General features: G+C 42.3%; 1 long non-coding RNA gene across 1 annotated transcript; it reads right to left on the bottom strand.

Moving 5' to 3' along the window:
- Positions 1-5,745: 5,745 nt before the first annotated feature.
- Positions 5,746-8,485, bottom strand: LOC141370275 (uncharacterized). Its single transcript, XR_012374176.1, has 3 exons — positions 8,421-8,485; positions 6,779-6,938; positions 5,746-5,849 (listed from the first exon to the last, which is right to left on the bottom strand). It is a non-coding gene; the product is annotated as an uncharacterized lncRNA (long non-coding RNA).
- Positions 8,486-9,423: the final 938 nt, after the last annotated feature.

Here is a 9,423-nt window from a genome sequence, read left to right as displayed (position 1 = left end):
TTTCTTGGGATTGTGATTTTCTAGGGAAGAATACCACAGAGGTGATATACCATTCTCATTACATCTTCCCGGGGGTATATGATGCTGACGTGATGTACCACTGGTGATATTAACCTTGAACATTTGGTTATGATGGTGTCAGGCAGGTTTCTTTCTCTGTTGGAGACTTACTACATACGCTATTTTTTCGGAAGTGGGTCGCTAAGCTCAAGTCTTGCTCAAGGAGAAGGGGAATTAAGCTCCACTTCCCAGAGAGGGGTATCTGCATATATTATTTAGAATTCTTTTTTTTTTTTTAAAGTAGGTTGCAGGCCCAGCCATGGAGCCCAACGTAGGGCTTGAACTCATGAGATCAACACCTGAGCTGAGATCAAGAGTCGGACGCTCAACCGACTGAGCCATCCAGGTGCCCCTATTATTTGGAATTCTTAATAGAAGGGAAATTTGTCCCTTTTCCCTCATTCAGTCATTTTTCAGCATAGGCTCATGGATGTATATTTTTCTGTGTTACAATCAAATACTATAATTAATGTTTTGTCACTCAGATCATTATAGCTTTGGCCATTGGGAGCCACATCTTTTTGATTTTTTTTTTCTTTTGAGGCTTCCTTTCTTTTTATTTAAAATTTTATTTATTTGATAGAGAGAAAGAGGGCACAAGTAGGGGGAGCAGCAGAGGGAGAGGGAGAAGCAGACTCCCCGCCAAGCAGGGAGCCCAATATGGGGCTCGATCCCAGGACCCTAGGATCATGACCTGAGCCGAAGGCAGACGCTTAACCAACTGAGCCACCCACGTGCCCTGAGGCTTGCTTACTTTCTGACATACAAAATGCACCAGGCTTATCTTGGATTTGTCTACCTCAGCCCTAAAGAACCAGCCATTTCTCCAAGGAGCCCCGTTCTTTTTATTGGGGAATGGTATTCAGAACCCAAACCTTGATGGTCAGATGTGTTTGTTGAGTGTATATTGACCCAGGCGCACACACATATCTACAGTTACTTCTCTGTCTGTAGTGCTGAAAATAAATCTGAGTTCATGCTTCTGTCTCCAGCTCCTCATCCAGCACCCCAGGATTCATCCCAGCTTTGTCCCTGTGCTTTGCAGCTTCTTTCTGTCTGTGAGAAAGCCGGCTCCTATTATCTGTAATTTATCTACTTATTTTTCTAACCCTGGTGTACGTCTGAAGTGGTTTCAGAACTGCTAACCCGGTACCCCTGCAAGAACTTGAACTCCCACAATACAGGGCTCATATACATTTCTTTCTTTCTTTTTCTTTCTTTCTTTCCTTCCTTCCTTCCTTCCTTCCTCCCTTCCTTTCTCTCTCTCTCTCTTTCTCTCTTTCTTTCTTTTTTTAAAGATTTTATTTATTATTTATTTGAGAGAGAGAGAAGGAGAGATAGCATGAGAGGGAACAGGGTCAGAGGGAGAAGCAGACTCCCTGCTGAGCAGGGAGCCCGATGTGGGACTTGATCCCAGGACTCCAGGATTATGACCTGAGCCGAAGGCAGTCGCTTTAACCAACTGAACCACCCTCGGCCTTGCAGTATCCAGTCAAATGATCATTTTCCAAGGTTACTTAAGGCAACACCATTCGTGCTCAACAAAACTTGTGTGTGATGGAAGATTCTGTCTGCAAAGCAGTGGCTCACCATCAAAAACAAGGAAATGTAGAAGAGACATAATGTACAAAAGTAGAAATACAAACATTTAACCTGTTGCCAACCCACACTGTTCTCCCTGCCTCAGCAGATCTGACTCTAGTATCTTTTCACTGCTTTTGCTGATTGCCTTGCTTTTTCACGTTAAATTTAGAAGTTGTGATTACTGAAATAGAATCACAAGTTCCAGTTGCTGAAACTGGTCTTCCTGCCACTTGAATAGGCCTTAAAAACGAAGCAATGTTCGAGGGTGGTGGGGAGTGGGTTCAGGGGCAAGGTTAGGGAAGAGTGTTTCTTTTAATTAGCCTTTCAAGGGTAATTATTAAAGTGATATTATTCTCCATGATTGCATACTCCAACACCTTAGGCAATTTGTGCTGAAAGCCAAAATAAGGGAATTGCTAGTAATCCTCATAACACATGGCGCTCTGTATTTATTAACTGAACTGGGTTTTCTTGAGGCCCCAACTGTGGGTTTCTTCATTTTACCTCCCCAATCTGTAATATCCTAAATGGAACATACATACCTTTCCAGAGGCTCTTTTTATTCCTCTTCTCAGGTAAAGAGGAATTCAAAAGACTTCCATGGAGTCTCTAACTCCCCTGGAAAGACTGTTAATTATATTTATAGGGTCATTGCGGTATTATGGGAAATCAGACTGCTGCTCGTGTACCTGTGCTTTTATAAGCATGCATATGTGCAGCATATTTACACAAAATTCTGCTGTGGTGGTGTGAAAATCAAGGTTAAAAAAAAAAAATCCAAAAAAAAAAAATTGAAGGACACTGTTGGGTCTGACTCTCAGAACTTAAACTCCTCCAGCCTGCCAATGTACTGAAAGGTGAAGAGAAAGAGTCTTTATGGCGGAAGGAAAATAAATTTGGGGGCAATTTATCACATAAACTCACACGTTCAGTAAATGTGTTGACCATCAAGCCCGATACAGTGAGCTGGGGATATAAATAGACCAAACACAGCCTTGCCATTGAAGAGGGAGCCGTCTTTTGGGGAGAGGCAAACAGAGCTACTTTTCAACGGTTCCAGAGGGCAGAGGGTTTTTCTGACTTTTAGGTTTAATAAAAATTGAGAGAGATCTTGAATGAAAATTGCTTCTCTATTACAATGTGCACCTTCCCCCCTTCCCCCCCGCCATCAAACCATAGTTCACACTGTTAGGACTGGCTCTTTCGTCTTTTTTATCGAAATGAGGTTTAGAGGAAAAGTACACAGTGCAACCGACTGAATTTTCTTCATCTTTTTGACATCATTATTGTGCTAAAATTTGTACTTTCTATCTTACTTGAAATGTGTACTTTTTCTTACATAAAATCGTAGGAGCTTTGAGTGTGTGTGTGCATGCAAGTGACCTTTTTTGTATTCTGAACTCGTTAAATCTGGCCCATACTGTGCATTCAGAATGTGTGCTCACCATTATTGAAAATCAGTCAGAGTCTACCAGGCTTGGTAACAAGATCTGTTCTCTGTAGTCTGGAATTTCAGAGAATTTTTTTTTTTTTTTAACTAAGATGTAGAATCCGAAGAAGGATAAAGATGAGTGAGGGATCAAAAAATACATCTCACAGCTTTAACCTTTCGTTAATCTTTTAAGCCATCTAAAACTACTTTTAAACAATCTTGAAACTGAGCCAGAAAAATTAACTTCTCAACTACAGTTAGAATGGGAGAAATTTAGTTTGAAGGCAGTGTTTTTCCTTTTTTTGGTTCTGTAGCCTCTGTTTATAGTCTGTTCTTTTTTTTTTTTTTTAATAATTTGTTATTTATTTGAGAGAGGGAGGGTGTGCGGAGGGCAGAGGGGGAGGGAGAGAGAATCTCAAGCGGATTCCGCGCTGAGCACAGAGCCGAACACGGGGCTTGATCTGACGACCCTGAGATCACCATCTGAGCTGAAACCAAGAGTCGGGTGCTTAACCAGCTATGCCACCCAGGTGCTCCTATAGTCTGTTCTTAATGTTGACACAGGTAAAAATGATTTCAGGACATTAATCCAATGGGAATGTAGTACTTCTGGCTAAGCTATGGTGCTAAGGAAGATAGTGAACAGAATATTACCCAAGTCTGCAAACATTTTCATCAGCAATGGTCTATGTTGGCTTAGGTTTGTTTCATTTTTAACCTCATCTGAATCTGTCTTTTAACAATTGCATCTTAACTTATTTACATCTAAAGTAATTTCTCATTCATTTGGATTTCTACCATCTTCTTTTACCGTACTTTTACTTGGTTTTTGGGTCTCCTGGCCTCCTCCAGGGAGATTGTTCTCTTTCTTTCTTAATTCCCTCTATTTGTTTAGAATTTTTAACATTCCATTTAAAAGAAAAAAGAAAAACAACTTTGTTAGTGACTACTTTTACATTTTTTAAACATGTATACTGGGTTGAATTGTCGCCCCAAAACATATGTCCACTCAGAAACTCAGATGGTGACCTTATTTGGAATAAGGGTCTTTGCAGATACGATTTCAAGATGAGATCATCCTGGATTAGGATGGGCTGTAAATCCAATGAAGAGTGTCCTTATGAGAGACAGGGAGAAAGCCATGTGAAGTCAGAGCCACATGCACGAAGATGCAAAGCTGGGGACAGAGATCAGAGGGTTGTGGCTACAGGTTAAGGAACCCCGAGGGCTGGGGACAGCCACCCACCCAGAGCTGGGACAGGGGCATGGAAACTGATTCTTCCTTGGATCCTCCAGAAGGAACTAATCCTCTTGACACTTTGCTTTTGGACTCTGCTGGCCACAACTGTGGAAGTGTCAGTTGCTGTCGTTGGAAGCCAAGTTTGTGGTAAATCACTGTAGCAGCCCCAGAAAATGCATACAGCATGCATGCTGTCCTAACAGAGCTCCGCACTCCCTGGGATGTTTGCACTCCTATCCCCTCCCTCTCGAATTTCCGGTCGTTGCCCTCCTCAGAGGATGGCTCACCTGGGATTTAACACTCCTCCCATACATGTGAATCATTTTCTTGTCTTCCTTTGGGCTCCAACGTACTTATTTATCAGTTTCGCAAACAGCACTGTTCATTACCTGAAGCCCACTTCCTTTTGGGAAAAATTCTTTCTAGCATACAGAAGACACTATTTTTTTTTTAAAGATTTTACTTATTTATAAGAGAGTATTCGTGTGCAAGAGTAGGAGCAGGGGTCGAGGGAGAGGGAGAAGCAGACTCCCCGATGAGCAGGGAGCCCGATGCAGGACTCGATCCCAGGACCCCGAGATCATGACCTGAACCGAAGGCAGACGCTTAACTGACTGAGCCACCCAGGCGCCCCAGAAAACATTTTAAAGATGTATATTAACCGCTTTTCCATGGACAGTGTTCCCCCTCAGCATTTTGAAGATACTCTTCCATTGTCTTCTGGCCTCTAAAGTTGCTGAGAAGTTTGAAGTCATTCTTTGTTCCATTGTGGGTGATCGATTTGGGTTTTTGGTGTTTTTTTTTTTTTTTTTCTCATTTACTTTGAGATTTTCTGTCTTCAGCATTTTGCAGTTTCTTGATGATGTGACTAGGTTGGGATTTATTTATTTATCCTCCTTGTGAGAGTATGTAGGTTGGGATTTATTTATTTATCCTCCTTGTGAGAGTATGATTCTTCAATCTGTGGATTCATATCTTTCTTCTGTTCTGGAAAATTATCGCCCACATTTGTATGTTGACTCTTCCTCATTCTCTGTCCTCTTCTGGAACTGCTATGGGACCTGTTGTTAGACTTCTGTGGTCTCTCCACTGTGCCTGTACTAGACTCTCATGTTCCTGAACCGTTCCTGCCTTCACGAGTTCTAAGATCTCCTGGATATATTGGCTGTCCAACCTCTTAGGTTTTTAAATTTCACTGTGTCTCTTTTTATTTCTAGAAGTTCTCTCTTTGTTCAAGTATCCTTGTTTCCTTTTCAGTTTCTCCCGACCACTGGGTTCACGTTCCTATTTCATGATTCCTTTTCATTAGATTGTCTTGAGTTCATGGGGTGTGAATCCTCCTGTGTATGGTGCTCTCTCTTGGTGACACCTCCTTTCCTCCCAAAGGGTGTAGTTTTATTTTTATAGCAGTCCTCAGCAGGTGGTAGTTCTTCAGGTGTGAGACCTATGCATCCAGGAAATATCCCTACAGAGCAACCAGGGCCCCAGGGGTTCCAGAATTTGTTTTTACATTAAATTTTCAGCTCGAGAGCCCTATAAAAAGGGGGTGAAATTAATTTGGATCCTGTGCACAGCGTGTGGGCTTCAAGTTAGTTTCACGTGAGAGCCTTTTGTTATTTAACCTGATGCAGAATAATGAACACACAACAAAGGCTCCTTGCTGCCTCTCTGGACTAGGAGGCTGAGTTTTTCTTGGCCCCCCTATTCTTATGGACTAGTTTTCTAGGGTTCCTGACATTACGTGCAAAATTCATTTCCAGCTCCCAGTCTAACTGGGAGTCAAGGAGCTGCCTTCTATGGGTGTGGAACCCTCAGTCCCTAGCCAGGAGACCCCCCCCTAACCGCCATCCGTGTTGGTATTAGCTTGTGCTTAATCTCTGGCTTTGCATCCCCTCTTCATTTCTGAAACTTAAGAGTTTTTCTTTCTTTCTGTCTGTCTTTCTTTCTTTTAGATTTTACTTATTTATTTGAGAGAGAGAGAGAGAGAGCACAAGCAGGGGGAGAGAGGGAGAAGCAGACTCCCCGCTGAGCGGGGAGCCCGATGCGGGGCTCGATCCCAGGACCCTGGGATCATGACCTGAGCTGAAGGCAGATGCTTAACTGACTGAGCCACCCAGGTACCTCAAGAGTTTTTCTTTCTTTCAAGCTTGGCTATATATTAAAAAAAAATTTTTTTTAAGGTGGGAGGGGTGGTAGATTTAGCTGCCCTCTATCTCCAGGTGTTTGTAATTAGAGAACACCCTGCACTAAGCAAAATCACCAGCCTCATTTTCAAACTGATGGGTCACAAGTCCAAGGGTTATTAGAGGATCTTCAGTTTTATGAGTTAATGGTGAGTCAAAGTCATTCTTATATTGATATTCTCCCTGGAATTGTTGTACTTTGTCAATGGGTCAGAAAAGCATGGATTTATAATTTTGCTAAGAATTGTAGACGACCTTGGGAATGCCCACGGGACTCACTTCTGAATGTGAACATTGTTTTTCCTCTGCCACAATAGAAAACAAAGTTGCTTAGAGCAACCTGTAATGAGGCCAAGATCTGGGGCTGAGAATCTTCTGAGCCACAGAAAGGTAGGTCTTCATTTTGTCGTCCCAGACTGCAGACTTCGCTCACGTGAACCTGCCTGCAACGTCCAGGGCAAAAGAGAGGGTGAAAGTTTCATATAACACATTTTCTCTCCTTTATTAGAAAAATTCACTTATGGGCTATTTTGGTGTCCAAAGTACAAGTTCTATTTTTATCCCTATTTACATGTCTGCGAAACATTGAGTGTTTCATGACCCTTTAAGAGAATGTCATACACCTCTAACAATGGGCTGATGTCTCAAGGTAGCTAAAAGAAGAAATGTGTATTTAATGGATCTTGTGTCATTCCATTTGTGCTGGAATACTGGAATTCCAGGATTATTCTGTTATATATGTATATGTAACATATACTATATAGATACACATGTTATATTAGAGATCTATAGATATATCTACATAGACACACACACACACATATACGGAGAGAGAATCCTCTCAAGACATTATTGAACGTAGAGCGAAATGGTAATGCACTTGCTGGATTATGTCAACAGCTTACCAGAGAGTACATTCGCTGGAGTATTCGTGCTGAGGTTAAGGATGGCTTATTAAATGATAATCACAAGACTGTTTTTAGTCATAGAATATGATAGCCATTCAAATGTCAGGTGTCTAAGAAAAAATTAGATCCATCAGATGGGAACACACTTTAAATAATCGTGACCACATTTGTTTTGCCAGTCTCCTAGTTACCCACGGGACATGACAGAATCACAGACACAGGCATGGAGAAGACATAGTAAATTACCCTGATTATCAAACAGCTGAAAAAATAGTTTGGCGCTGGTGGCTGAGAAACTGATCGGTTCAGAGAATAAGTCCGAAGCTCACTGGAGTTTCTTGTTTAGTTGGTTGGTTGGTTACTGTGTTGGATTCATTCACTATGTTCTCTTTGTAGCATACAAATGCAGCATCAAAGGGGTTAGTATTAATTAAAAATGTGTTCACGTGTCCTTAGTGCTCACGACTGAATACTGCCTTTTCTAGAAATGTAAAAATCACACATGGTTTTATTTATTCCCTCGATTAGATTCAGCAAACTAGGTCAAAGGCAGCAATGAGCAGAACACAAAATCACAAAGGGAACTAATGAGTAAAATATTCTAGAGTAAAAATTAACGTATTACTTAAGTGCATGAGTCTCTCTTACTCGCTGTGTGACCTTGAGCTGGTTACTTAACTTTTTGAAGCCTCAGTTCTGTAGTTAAAGAGAATTAATAATACCGATCTCACAAGGATTTTACGAGGAGTAAATAAAGCCTTTACAAGTGTGCTAAATAGAACACCCGGCACATAATTTGCTCATAGATGTAATAGCTAATATTACCGTCTGGTGGAAAAGTAGGTGAGAAGATGAATGCTAGATTCGCTTGGATCTAACCTTTAGACGAACCAGACGCGCACGACGGACGTATCGTGTACTTGATCGCAAATGTAAAATTCTTATTTTCTGAAATCCAGACTACAAAACGGAAGAGGGCAGTTGTTATTGGCAGCTAAGAAAGCTTGTTATACTTTCCTGGAAGATGGACTTGAAGGTAGTAACAGGAAAGAGCTTAGCACCAGGAAAGCTTCATTCTTAATTTTGAATCAGGCAGAGCAAGGCTCAAACTAATATGCTAAAATTCTGTAACACCTTTAAAAATAAGCCCCGTAACCACAGGGGCCGGGATGAGAAATGTGCTAAGCTTTTCAAAAGCTTTCCTTCGAGGGGTCTCCACTGTAGTGTCTTTCAAACGTGGCGAACTGATTTCTGATTCTGCCTCGACAGGGAGATGGGCCACATTTTCCGTATTCCGAGCCGACTCCCAATGCCCAAAGGGAATTATGTTCTGTCTTCTGTTGCCTGTGGGAGGGGTGTTGCTAAGAAACAGAATTCCTGATACATTCTGAGGCAAGCAGCTTGTCATTTTAGTGATGCACTGAGAATAAAATGCAGCAGAGGCAATGTGTTTGCAAAATTGAAAGCTGTTACTATCCAAGGAAGACCACATCTCTGGCTGATTAGGCAGAACTCATCTGATTATGTGAGGCTAAGAAAACAAACCTTACAAGCCTAGATATCGATGCTGGAGAAAGCATATAGGGTGGGCCACCGGATCCTTCTTTCGTGAGTGTCTGAGGACAGAGGGAAAGAGCTCCAGGGTCTGAAGGATGGGAAGGTGCTGCCATGCTCTGAGCTCTTGGGCACCGGCCGTTGGCCGGACTCCCCCGCGGCCGGATCCTGCCGACGCCCCTGGAGAACCCGTGAAGTGGGTGGTATCATATCCCCTGTACAGGGAAGAGCTCATCGACCACTTGGCCAAAGTCACCAGGCTGTGAAGTGTCAAGTGCTCATGACTTCCAACCTAGATTTTTCTGACCCGAAATGTGGCATTCTTGCCATGATCCTTCCCCAAGATAGGCTCCCATTTGTAGAGACTGTACTGGGGTAGAGTGAGACCCCAGCAGCCAGTGAGAGCGGGCAGGTTCCATAACGTCAAAATGCAGGCCTGGATTTCTCAGAAGGCCTTGAGTT

The sequence above is a fragment of the Callorhinus ursinus genome, unplaced genomic scaffold (genome assembly GCF_003265705.2).
Source record: "Callorhinus ursinus isolate GAN/ISIS: 27379988/994484 unplaced genomic scaffold, GSC_fseal_2.0 scaffold30, whole genome shotgun sequence".
Taxonomy (NCBI): Eukaryota; Metazoa; Chordata; class Mammalia; order Carnivora; family Otariidae; genus Callorhinus; species Callorhinus ursinus.
Note: the sequence above shows the minus strand (reverse complement) of the source record. Positions and strands in the feature narration are given on the sequence as shown.